The sequence below is a fragment of the Idiotropiscis lumnitzeri genome, chromosome 6 (assembly GCF_059441095.1).
Source record: "Idiotropiscis lumnitzeri isolate Australia: NSW breed Sydney's pygmy pipehorse chromosome 6, RoL_Ilum_1.0, whole genome shotgun sequence".
Classification (NCBI taxonomy): Eukaryota; Metazoa; Chordata; class Actinopteri; order Syngnathiformes; family Syngnathidae; genus Idiotropiscis; species Idiotropiscis lumnitzeri.
The window spans coordinates 8,669,410-8,683,488 of record NC_142396.1 but is presented as its reverse complement, the minus strand read 5'-3'; the positions used below and the strand labels follow the sequence as shown (position 1 = coordinate 8,683,488).

At 41.1% G+C, this 14,079-nt stretch overlaps 1 protein-coding gene across 2 annotated transcripts in view; it reads left to right on the top strand.

Annotated features, from left to right (window-relative positions):
* smad3b (SMAD family member 3b) overlaps positions 1 to 14,079 on the top strand; it is a 31,954-nt gene that overhangs the window by 1,240 nt on the left and 16,635 nt on the right. The window lies entirely within an intron of this gene.

Here is a 14,079-nt window from a genome sequence, read left to right as displayed (position 1 = left end):
AAAGGATTTATTTTAGTGAGTTTCCACAGAGGTTAAAAGAATGCCACAGTGTGAGCGCATACACGCACACACACACACACACACACACGCACACGCAGAAAATCTGATGCCGTTCATCAACAGCGTATCACCTTGTTTAATTCCCATCATGCAAGCACAATGAGCTCCTTTGTGGTGTGTTATGTTTAAAAAAAGAATTTCAGCGATTTGTTTCGAAAAAAAATCCACATTCTGCGCCTCCTATATCCTGTTGTCGACCTTGTTTGAGTGTAGTCACGCATGCACGCACTCAGTGTGATACAATGCAGGCGGCCGTATCTATTTCGCCAACAATTCAATTTGCTTTTAATTACACCATTGTAGAAACTCATTTAATTGCATTAAGTTGCAAAGGATGTCTGCTCGTTTTTTTCCACCTTCATGCACAAAGGAGTTTCACTGATGAGAGGAGTGTGTATGCACATATGTGCGTGGGTGTGTGTGTTTGTGTGATAGTGTGTCAAAAAGGCCCTGTAATTTATAGGAGCCTTTAATAGAGCTGCTTTCCAGGCTATAATCAAACCTCTTCCAGACCCTGCTATCGAAATTGTGAGGCAATAGCACATGAATGCTGCCATGCTCACACTCATTCTGCCTCGGGCACTTTTGGAGGGTGGAAATGGGAATTTTTGGGAGCGCTCCGTTGTGCAGTAGTGGAAAGTAACAAAGTAGAAATATTTAGTGCACTTGGAGGGGGAGTTAAAACCTCTGGCAAGATTTGAATGTAACCATTTTACTAATTACCCACCGCGAGTCTTTGACCCAAGTCACACCCCTCACGGACATGCACAAGCACGGTTCTATTTTTATTTTTTATTTACATAATCTCTTGATTGATATTTTTGCGTACAACAAATTAACTATACAAAAACAAACCAACCATAAAATGGATAATGGAATCTATGGATCAAAACCCATGATTTTAATAACCACAAATTATAAGAATTTATCGTAATTTGGATTTATTTTTAAGGTCTTTAAACACAATTTTAAATGATTACAAACACATTTAAAAACATATATAGTGAGAGTGCGAAAGACCTTAATCTCATGACAAATGAACCAAAATCTCTTGCTTTCTGTCGGCATAAAACGCAGGATGCGAGAGGATTGAGATATTCAATAATCTCTTACTCATCTCTTCGGCAGAAATTAGGCTGAATTTGAAATACTGTTTTCACTGTCTTCTTTTCCTGTAAAGTGGTCAAAAGTGGACTTACACCCAAAACTACAAAAATGAGTTGAGACAGTAAACCTACAAAATACCCAAATCGCGAACCCACACCCCACAATACTGTATAAATATCGTTCAAAATATTTTCATTTTATTAAGTATTTTCATTAAATAATATTTTGTCCACCAACAGTGCCTTCTATTGACCAGCTGTCACTGGACTTTTGTCCTGTGCCATTTTAAAAACCAACAGGTTCTAGCGTTCAAGGATTATCGAAAAAAAAAAATCTGAAAAAAAAAACAACTGTTCAGTTTAAATTATGAACTATTTTAACATTTTTTTATGTTCGTCAGATCACAACATAATCTATGGGAACACTTTGTTATACTCTTCCATTTTTTCTTTTATTTACAGTATATACATTACAGGATGTACTTTTTGACTTGTACAAAGAAATCCATTTTTTGTGTGTCTGTAAATCTCCCGCAGTTAAGCACGGAGTACTTTTGCCACCTCTGCCATTGAGGAATATAAGTCTCCATATGAAAAGATGTCAAGCTGCTTTCTGACTACTCGTAAAAGTGAAGCTCTAGGATCCCCCCCCCCGCTCCTAATACGTTCCATATTGTGAGTTTAAATGGGGTGGATTCAGGAAATGCAGTCACACTGCGTTGCCTTCCAAGCTTCCAGTCTGAGGTTTGGCATGCACCGCCAGTGGTTGAGTGCAGGCGGGCTGATTGGGTGCCGCTCATGTGGCCTTCCCTCCTCCTCCTCCTCCTCCTCCTCAACATGTCCACGTCGCCGCTTCTCTTTCGCCTCGGCTCGTGTGTTGTTTGCTGCTTTCTCCCCCTTCGACCTGTGTGTGTTTACATCCTGCAACTTTATGTCAACTTGTTGTGTACAAGTACGCGGAGAAGGTCAGAATTTAGAGTGGTGGAAAAAAAAATCCCCTTTTTTCACGATGAAAGCCACATTTAAGGCTAGAGTTTGCTTATGAAGGCTGCGTAAAGCCCAACCACGTCAGCTCTTTAATTAACCTGTTTGTCTTATTTTAATCATCCGTTGGTTGCACTCGGTAATTTCCTGTCGTGTTGTCATCGCTGTTAAATCATGACACACAGCACAAAAAATCCAGTCCCTTGTAAGAAAAAATAAAAAAATATTTTTTTTAACCTTTGGCAAAGTCAACTGAAGTGCTTTTTTTAGTAGCCATTGGACTAAAATAAAAGTTTTTTTTACCGAAATTAATTCATTTCTACACTTAGCACACAGCTTCTAATAAGATAATTAGACCTTTTTTTTAACCTAGAAAAAAATCATATGAGGGCAAAATGGGTTTTATCATCTCTCTTTGGCTGCATCTTGTAACTCTAAGTAAATTGTTTCAGAAACCATCACATCCGAGGGAAAACAACCAATACGAGACGAGCAGATGCCTTTGAGTATCGTTGTACTCTCTGCATGTCTTGCTCCCGCTTGTGTTCAAATGTTAGGATCGTCTATGCTGTACTTGACCGCCTTGTTGCTTTCTTGGTGCTCATCCATTGTTGCGAGAGGGGAGCAGGCATCACTTGTTGGTGAGAAGGCAGAAGATGAGTGAGGAGGCTGCAGAGGTCATGTTACACATTCCACGGCCACGCACTACAGTCTCCACACGAACATACCTGCTGAGTGTGTGTCTATGTGTGCCAGCGTGGGGTCTGGAATGTGTGTATGCGCACAAAAACACACACACACACACAGACGCATGCACACGCACACACACTGGCGGCTGTGTCCTGCACCTCGATGACTATAATGTGTGGCTGTGGGCATCAGTGTGACATCAGCTGACAATGGACTCAGATGTTTTGTCCACTTAGCACAGAAAAACTGTCTCGTAACGACTCTGTCACCAGTGACATTTCGGCGAGTGCTCCACCGGATGGTGCTTTATATTCAAGATAGAGTAAAACATTCCGTTACAGCACCAGGTGGGCATTAGTGGTAGCGCTCCGAAGTGGTTTGGATCCTATTTGACTGGCGGGACCTTTTGTGTTCGCCGAGGTTGCCCTGAGTCCCGCTCTGCCCTTTTGTCGTATGGTGTTTCACAAGGTTGTTTTTTGGGGCCCTTGTTGTTTTCGTTATACTTGCTGCCCCTTGGCATGGAATTTCCCTCCATTGATAAAGTTGGATTGTAGTGCGTGTGTGTGCGTATAAAAAAAAAAAACCTGAATAAAACAGATTATTGTATTCTTAGCTAATTAATTAATTTATCGTGAAAGCAATATTTTTTTACGTATATATTTTGCAGCCCTAGTGTGTGTGTATTGTGTGTAAATAACATTTGCTTGGCAACTAGGCTGGGGCGTATCCTGTTCCTGGCCTAAAATCAGTTAATACAGAAAATGGAGGGATTATTGCTATTAGTGCATTGTTGGAAGAGAAATTGGAATGGAAAATAGCACAGCATTAAGTGTGTGCAAACGGTGACCTGTCATTCTACATGTTCAGTCATTTTGTTATAATTTGAATTGGGAGTGTCGGGCCATTAACATTCGTGTTTATTTGACTGTTTTGGAACTGCACCTGTGTGATTCATTGGAGGGTAGGGCTGCAACTGCTTTTACTGTCTGCTCGTCTGCTGTTTCTCAAATAATCATTTAACTTTAGTTAGTCCCGCAATGAGATTTTTATATTCAGAAACAAAAGACAAAGAAAGAAAATATGCAGCAGATAAGTACAATACATAAGACTAATATTACAAAACATTTATATATTTACTTTTATTTTAAACTGGGATCACGCCAAAGGTAGAATCCAGGTCAGCCTTTTGGTGTCGTACAAACTAAATTCTTGTTGATGGCATGGATCCAATAGAGTCTGGCTGCAGCCATGCAGACCCCACTTTAGGGATTAGCAGCATCCTAAAGCTAAGATAACTAACTGAGTAGATGTCATTCCTTCATTTTTTTAAATTTTTTTTTTTGCAATGTTTGACGGGGTGACAAACGGGCGAACGACAGAGGTGTTTATACGCTGTGGACACTAACTCAAGCTTGTGTTTTGAGTTTCCTGGGCTGTGAAATGGTCTTGGACTTCAAAAGAAATATTTATGATGTTAACTTCATCGCATTTCATAAATCAATGTCATGCTCTGCAGTAAACTTTGCATTGGCACGCTGCAGTGACACGCCATTGACAGTTTATTAAATCTTAAGCAAGGTGTTGCATATTCTGCTAGCAGCTTCTTAAAACTTATTAAACACTGAGTGGCAGGAACTTGGCCTTTAAAGTATCCACAGGAGACATGTTTAGTTCCCCGGGCATGGGGCTTTAGTGTGGGGGGTGGGGGGGGTGCATGTACCACAAGTGTCCCTTGAGGGCTCCCCAGGCATGAAGAGCAGCCACTCCTAATAACACCTCTTATTCCCAGAGGCCTGTGCAACACGATCCCTGCGTTTGACATTCCTTCAGCTTTTGTTTGCCTCCGTACCCGCTGTGTTCCCTCACTTGTCCCGTGCCATCCCGTACCGGACGTCTTAATCTGCTGCTGTCTTTCATCTGGCTCCTGTTAAAGCCCAAACAGAGAAACTGTGAATGCTGATGTCTGTCAGCACCCCTACAAAAGAGAGCAGGCGAACAGCAAACATATGCTTTCTCTATGAGGAAAGAGAGGAGTGCATGAAATGATGTTGGATAGCAGGCCGGTATTGTGAAAGCTCCAATTTACACTTGGTGGTTGCATTGATGTGCGAAAAACAGTTGATACCCTGGGCGAGCACATATGTGAAAATTACTGTGCAGATGCAAGCTTTTTGGGGGGGCGGTTGTGCATCTGTTGTATTGCCTGTAAACAGACATATTGCTTGTCCTGTACCCCACAAAAAACTTCTAAGTTGCTCACTCAGTAAGATGCCATACTGTTAGTAATATTAGTTTCTTTTCTGCAGAGATATGTTTTTTGATATTGTTATTATTGTCTGTCTACAAATGTTGCTCTGCCATTTGTCTTCTATATAAATTGCTTCCACAGCAAGACTGACGCTTCCCTCTGGAAAACACCACAGTTTATTAATAGTGTATTCGATATAAATTTTTCCTTAATCAACATGCTCTAATTTGAGTCACAGATGATGATTTGAAATCCATCCCCTGAAATTTTGGTAAACTCTACAATTCATTATGTCAATTGATTGCTCTCCTCATGTTTCTCCCCAGTGAGGAGCAGCATTCCTCCATCACTACACGGATCTCCGTGTTGCCCCTGCAGCCTTTCTATTTATCCCATAGATCAAATACCTATCGTCAGCGTATCTGACGTTGCGCTGAGGTAAACCAGCTCCTTTGCTTATCTCTGCTGCTCTCCTGTCATCTCGCTGATGTGCCGCTCAGAGATTCCCAGGCAGATTTATGTGAGTAGCCTTCCCACCTGGCCTGTAGTGGCAGGTCCAAGTGACTGCAGCGGCGTGTCAGAGCCGCTCGTCTTCTTACAGCCGCTCGTGTTCTTACAGCCATTAACACGGCTGCCTGTTGCAAATAGATGGAATGAGCCTTCGGGAAGAGGCGGCGGGGTCAGTCAGAGCGCAGTCAATTTGCAGAAAGTTTCATGGAGGAGCACAGCTATGTACATCAATGGAGAAAATCGGTGCAGGTGAATGAAGAGATGCTAAGTAGTACATCTAGTTCCCACAGACACGGTATAGTGTTAGAATGCTGAAAAATAGCAACTACAAATTAATAGAGGGATAGAGAGATCGCCAGATGCCATGCAAATATACCCCCCTTGTGGCTGAGAACAATGTAGAAGGTGACATTTACAGCAATGTGATTTTTATTTTAGACATTTAATCTGGTAATGCCATGACATGGTGGTTTTTATATAGCCTTCATCTTGCCTTTTTATCCTCTTGCAAAATACTCTTGCACATTTTGTCATCGCTCCCATAAGGCTGAATCCACCTATATCACATTTTGGTCAATTTCATATTTTTAAACATTATATCTTAAGTGTTGGTTTTGCTCTCATTAGTGATGCAATATTAATGGTTGAAGAAAAATATCATTTTTGGGGTCTCCTGTAACGTGATGATTTTGGAGGTGTGAGGATGCCAGTGTTATATACCAGCTTTACTCCAAATGGAATTAATTTGGTCTTCGATACAAAATACCCCAGAAGGACGGTGTGAAAACTTTATTTTTTTTTTAAACCAAAATAAGAAATCAGTTTGTTGCACATGATTTGGAATTTATATATATATATATATGATATTATATTAGTTCACCTCCTCAGTGGGATTCTTCAACTTCTGCATCACTCAGCATTCACTTTTGTCAGGATAATTGAAATTTCTAGTGGTTGTAGAGTGGCTCCTTTTGGCCTGTACTGACAGAAAGGGACGATCCCGAGGAATGAATACAAATGCACTAATAACTGCCCCGCGGGCCGCTGCTAATCAGGATAATAGCAGAGGCGCCTTTGCAATCTCCAAGAAGGAGAAGTGAATCGTCCTCACACTTCTCTGCTGCGTTCTTGCTGGATGGCTGACATGCGGCAGCTTGCCACTCGTGCTCGCGCCCTCATCACAACACGGCTGCCCTTCATTCCACAACACATGCAAACTGAATTATGTGCTTGTCAAACATGTTCTATGGCCCCTGGAGGTCCGCTGTCAACATTTGATTTTCCTCCACCCATAGAGCTTCAGTATATGTAACATCCATCAATTAGGTGAGGTTGTCATGTGTTAGTTAATTAGTTACTTTACATGTTGTTTACTCAAGTGTTTCCATGTATGTTGGTCATGACAAAAGTTCCGCCATATCATTTCTATTAAACATTGCACATTATAATTCTTACAGAGGAAATTTAGTTCATGCTCTGGCTAGCATTGCTCCGACATGTGCCGTTTTATTTTTTTCCCCGACAGTACTTGAATCATAACCCTCATAAGAAAATGTAGCAATATGTGCATCAATTTACCTTTGAATCAAATGAATTGTTGTGTTATTCCATGCTCCACTTTGGCAGTCGCCATAGCCGGTGTTTGGGTGCAGCAAGAGATGTGCTTGTGTTTCGCGTTTTTGTCTGGGCCGCAGCGATCCGACGTTACGCTCAGGGCAGTCGTCCTGGCATCCTACGGGGCCACACAGCGTGGTCTGTACACCAGTCCAACAGAAAAAGGCAGGTGGTTGTCGTAGCTCCAGACGCACTGTTGGAAGGCGATCCAACTTTACCACACGACAAGCCAGAGAACTGCTCTATTTTTTTCAGACTGCACAAATATTAGTGTGTCCATTATGTGGTTGCACCTACAGACTACATGGCTTGACAGACAGCCCGAATTTGTTTTCATCCTTTTTATCTTCCCCTCCCTGCTCCCCTCCACCCCCAGCAGACTTTTCATATCAAAGTGTGCTTTCCAGCAGACCTAAATCTCAAACAAGAACGCTTTTGTTAACTTGTTCTCCAACAGCCAGGAACACCTTGTCAACTCCTCTTCAGTAGCTGTGCAAGATGAAGAGAGGTTGAAGGGGATCCTTGTGGCTCCTTTTCCGCATACAAAAGACCCTGTTTTTGTGTGTGACTGTGACTATGAAATGAAATGCATTCATATTGTCTTAAAGAGGAGGCATGCGCATAATACATCGGGCCCTTCCAAAGTCAATCAATGCAACCCAAACATTTGCGGGCCCTTGAGACCAGGGGGTGGGCAAACTACGGCTCAGGGGCCACATCAGGCCCGTTAAGCGTTTTAATCCGGCCGGACGAACTTGAAAAAAATGAAATGAATTAACCTTGTTAATGTTTTATTTTCTAAATAATGTGGTGTGTCAAAGACATATATATTGTTGGAATGTTTTTGTTCATTTTCATTCAGAATTAAATGTGTTTTTTTTCTCCGATGAGGTGAGGTTACCAAAACACTCCATCCATCTGCTCCTGGTTCGGCCACTCTGTCAAATTTTAGAACCCATTGTGTCCCGCCACCCCAGCTTTAGACAATGTGTTTGCTGTTTTATTTTTTTTTTTTAAAGAGAGAGAAAAGTGTTAAAACCATAAAACTTCAGACAACAAAATTCAGTCGCACATCTCCTTTCACTCAAAAATCGATTGATCCACCCCATCTTTCCCACCTCAAGTTCAGAGCTGCTACCACAATCTGCGCACAGCTATACCTTTCAGTGGTGTAAGTAGGCCTCAGTAACAACGGATTGGGCCCTGTATAAGTCTAGCACAAGGTTCTGTATAAATGTGCTCTTGGGTAGAAGTTTCTTTCTATTGGTATTTTGCTCCACTTTGCACTGGTAGAATTGGGAGTAACGGGGCCCTGTGGGATGGAAGTCGACTTTTTCCGGCCAATCCTCGTGGGCTCACTCATTTGCATCAGAAACCGGGTGGTCGTAGTGAAAACCCTAGGACAGCGTACCTGACATTGCATCAACAAAAAACACACCCAAGCCCAAAGTACAGCTGAGGCTGGCAGCTGTTAAATATTTTCAATTTCTGGATGTGGACGGGTGTTTCACGACGTATAGACTGGTTTCTGCATCTCCCACGATGCATTGCGGGCCGATGTATTGAAAGGCTAGCCCCACGATCAAAGCGTCATTTTCAATTCGGCATGTCTTGTATGTTGCGTGTCATTGGTGGCTGTAATAGTCGGGGAGAAAGGGTGGAAAAGTTAAAGTAACTCACTGAGTGGCGAAGGTTTGTGAGATTGTCTACAAGTCTCAATTTTCTTTTTGTCAGGATTCGCTCAATGCTGCAAACAGCTGCAAAGTCGTGGGATGTAATTTTGATCAATGTAGCAGTTTGTTTATATCTGTTATTGGATATAAAACACTGGATATCTATTTATTTGATCTATTATATAGTGAAACAGGCCCAGTTGGTTCAGTTGCCTTTTCTAAGGGACATGACCCAAAAATGTACAAGCAGGTGGAAGGACAAATGCACACACGCCGCCTCAACTCTTCTAACGCCTAAGCCATGTTTAATTTTTTTTTTTTAAATGGCGCGACCCTAGTGAGGAGAAGCGGTACAGATAATGGATGGATGGATGATTTTTTTCTGTTTAGTTAATGTGGAGACCAAAACATCTTTAATGTCATGAGTTAATGTCAACACATTGCAGGGCATGGATGCGTATCTTTTGTTGACAAAGATCTTGAGATTGATATTTGAGTTTGTTCCCACACACACAATAAAAAATGGGGGGTGACGTCATAGCTGAGAGGACATTCTTCAAGTGTGTCACTTGACCACACTTGGACGTCAGTAGAATATTTGTTTGTGGCAGCAGCGACCTGGCACCTGTGACAGTCACTCAGAACACTTCCCATGCTAAATGTCAACTTTAAGTGACCTCTGTGCACAAAGAAACTTGCTCTGAAATGCGAGCCAGGCTGTAGGCATGGAAATGAACATTTACATTGACTTGCGATATACACCATAGGAGGAGACCAAGAAAATAGAACACGGTGGCTGGCGGCCAGCTGAGGCGCCAGATGTGCATGCTTGTTTGGGCCTCGTCCCGTAGTGTTGTAAGCGTGTCGAGCCGAGTCGGCTACCGGACACACTCGGAGGGATCTGGGCGGCAGATGACAGCTCGCAGCGTGACAGCGAACCGGTGGACTATTAAGCCTTTAAAGATGGATCAGACAATGTTTGGTTTCATTAAAGTGGAGCCATGAAATGGATTAGCTGCAGATAACTTTGATATTTTCATTTCAATATGAAACCAATTGACTCGGATGTGATGTGACATTTTCTAGTGGTTAGTGGTGTTCTTATGATGATTTTGGAGTACAGTGGATGATTAATTTGACTAACTAGGACATTGATAGATGGGCTTTTTCTGTCATACTGAGGAGCTACGTTTAGGAAACCTTTTGAACATATCGCAGTAATACGAATTTATTTTATTTTTTTATGACTTTGAATTATAATTTTTAAACAAGTCATTATGACTTGACAGCAGTGCATTCAAATATATCAAATATCCAAATCTGCGCGTGCCAAACATAAATTTTCAGTTATGATCAATTACCACTAGATGGCAGACATATCTTAGTTGCGCTTACGCTTGGTCTTAAACTTCCCTTTTTTTTTTTTTTTGTAGATTTCGGATGATATGCAGAACAAACACAGTACCTCAATAATATAAAAAAAATGGACTGAGTTGATTTTTGTTTTTGCACTTAATGTTGGTTTCTTGTTTAACAGTTTAGTGCTGTCCTTGAATGTTTTTTTTTATGCAAGAGAGCACTTTGCACTGGAAAAAAATAGTATGTGGATTTGCAGATCTTTAGTTACACGCATTGAGAAATGTATTCTCCAAAAATTTAATAATTAAGTGCATGTATTTTTCACTTCTGTATTTACTTCGTTGATATTTAAAATGGCATTTTTTTTTTTGGTCACACATCTAGTTGAAAAGTGTGACAATGATGAAAAAATTGTGGCCCTCTCCATGGTTTAGGTTACCCATCACTTATCTGGATGGAATATTGCTTAGTTAATAAAACACACACCCTGAATAAACAAATTGAATTCAAAATCAGAAATATTTGAGAATCAAATATTACAGTTTACAACTATTGTCCAATTCATGCGTGTCCTGCCTCTGTTATTTCTTCGCAGGTGTTTTTAAACATTGTATATTTTTCCATGCATTTTATTCACAGCTATTTTCTTTAATGCATTTTAGCTTTTTTGTTCATACAAAAACTGATTTTGCAGTCACTGGAGAAAAACAGCACGGAAAACCATGGACAAAGTTGCTCTTACATTTTTTTTTTTTGATTGACAGTCTGCAAATGTGTTTTCATGTGGATAGAGATTGGGAAAATATGTTTTGCGTGTGCGTGCGGACTTGGCCTGAACGTGATCAACAATATATTGGACCTTTGCTCAGTCTTGTTGCTGTGACCTCGCTCGTATGGTTCTAATGTTGGCAGGACACGACCAAACATTCTTGTCCGATGAATCTCCTTCTTGACTATGTTCGCATTTTCTCCTCCAGCACACCATCTTGTCCTCTTATTGCCCAGCGTTTACCCCCCCCCCCCTGCCCCCACTTTTTTTTTTCCATTCAGTCAGGGAGAGAGAAGGCTGCCTGTTCCCACACTACTGCGTGAACGCTTGTTTGCTTTCAACCTTAAGTTACACACAGGGAAACAAATTGCACTATTTTTAAGACCTTTGGGGGGGGGGTGTACTCTACCTTGTGAGTTATAAAATTTGATTCACCTAAATAAAGAAATGATTATTGATATTTTTCTGAATGGCCTTCGCTGAGGGCCACATGCAGAGGCTTCTGCTGACCGGCCAGAGTGAGCGTGCAACAGCTTTGTGAGGGGAGTGGAAGTGTTCTGTCATGGTTAAACACAAGCGTCTGGTGTTGATTAAGGACCATTTGTTTCTGTCAGAACACAAAGCAACAGCCTCCTCCCCGGATGATAAATAAGTTAGCGCAATTAAAGTAAAGGGGAGGATGAAAAGGGCTTGTTCATCAATTAAATACTTTCACACTGGGATGTTCTGCTTGTTCTAGCTGCCGTCAAAAGCTTTTTCTTCCAAAAGTAATCATTTGTTATGGGATGTAATTTAGTGAGAATAAAAAGATTTTAACTTTGACTTTTTGAAAATGTTGTCAAAGTCGACACAGACTTGCAAAAACAATGAAGCGTCCGTGCCAGGCCATTGGTGTGACACATTTAAGCTTGCAATGGATGGAACGAGGCCTCCGGTCTCCCGTTAATAACAAGTCAGCTAAAAGGATTATTTGACCTTTTTCTTTAGCGGAAAATAATGTTACAATATTTAACTACAGGCGGCACGGTGGAGGACGTAATGTTTTTGTCCGTTAAAAGAATAAAGTTCCCCTTAGAAGTCAATTGTTAGTTATTGGACATAAAGTTTTGGTGACAAAGCAGGAGCTTTGAACTATTGAATGCTGGCAACGCTATAAACGTTTTGAGAAGGGCATCAATTACTCTAATTACCATACTCTTAATTGCAACTGCTACTGCCCACTCATTTGAAGACACATTTTTATTCTTTGGCTTTCGACTAAACATGTTCTGCTGTTCTTATGGTATCTACTATAAATGTGTTTTAATTTGAGTTCTAGTTTACTGCTAATTTATACGACACCATATGTAAAGTGCTTTGTTACTGCTCCAGCTATTGTCAAATGCGCTATGTAAATAAAGTTTTTATTGTATTATATCACTATTACTAACTTATCATCAACAGTATCAACAGCCATATCTTATCATAGGACCTCCCGGGGCAAGCAAAAATTTAGGAAAGTCAGAGAAAATGAATACAGAATGACGTGATTTGGAAATTAATGGCAAATTTTGTGAGTAATTTAAATGGCAAAGTTGCATTCTCGGTTAGCATGTCTGCCTCACACTTGTACGACTCTTTACAACTTGCGCAATGCTCATTCACAACCATTTTATTTTCCAACGCGCACGGACGTATGAAGATTGTCGTCTTGTCAGATGGACATTTTACTACTCAGTAGAGCAATATAACGGATGAGTTTTTCGGTTCTTCAGTCTTGTTGTCCAACGTTTACTTTTTAATAAGTTACCATAGGCCTTGTAAACAAATGACCAAAAGGTCATTTTCATTCCATTTTCACTGAGAAATAGCCTAATTGAAACGACTATTCCTTGATGTTGCCCATTTCGTACATGCACACCCGGTCATAGCCATGCATAATAAACCAAGTAGCTGATGACCGGCCTAATGCTTGTTCTTTGTCTAAATAGCCAAGATAAAGACGGAGTGGAGAGTGGTAAGCAGTAGCCTCGCCACTCCACCCTCCCCTCCCGTCCTCCCCGAGGGGATCGGATGTTCTCAGCCGTTATAAGCAAGCAAAGCTGGCGGCCGGCAGACCGTCTGGCTCCAGAGCGGTGCGGGCACACACACGCACGCGCGCACTCTCACACACACAATGCCAGACCTTCTGTCATGAGGTTTGCTTTCACTGAGGTCAGCTAAACAAGGCCGGAGGCCTCAAAACGTGGTCGTGAGGCTCCGCCGGCGTCACACACTCATGATTTATTTCCTTCTTCGAGGCGACAGTGTCACTGTGCTGTTTGTGTTTGGGTGAGGGTGCGTGTGTACATGTTTGCACTGTCACTCTGTCCTGTGCTAAGTTACATCACGTTCCACCCTCTCACCTTAATGTTGTGACTGGAATAAAACCGTGTGTATGTTCTCACTGTTCGCTTCACTCCTGTGTGTTCACTCACATTTAAAACTGTTTTCGTCAATTTTGTCGCTATTACCAACACAGTTCTTTGCAGGAATAATTTGAACTGGAGATGATTTTTTTTTTCCGCTTGCATGCATTTTGTGTTGGCGGGTGGAGGGTCTTCAAACATTCCGTCTTCAAAACTTACATTTGAAACATGAGCCTGCCATTAGTCAGTCTGATGTTTTTTTTGGGCTGTTAAATCAGTTCTGGTTATTTTAGCTAATCATATCCACTAAAACGTGGCAAGAGCATCATTACGTATATAAATAGACCACAGCATACGGCACACATGCACAGGTGTCAAACTCGAGGGCCGGGAGCCGGGCTTGGCCCGTCAAATCATTTTATGTGGCCCATGAAAGCAAATCAACTTCCATGATACTTGCTAAAATTGGTACCAAAAATTAAAATTGTTGTATTTAATAAATAATACAAATGAAAATATTTCATGCATTTTTTTCACGTTATTATTATAACTTGAACAAAAATGGACCAAACTTCCATTCTTGACTTCAGATTTCAAAACTAGTTATTCATAAATTTGTCGTGTAATGGTTATGTAATATGTGGTGGTGATTAAACAATTTTATGGTTTCAAAATCATA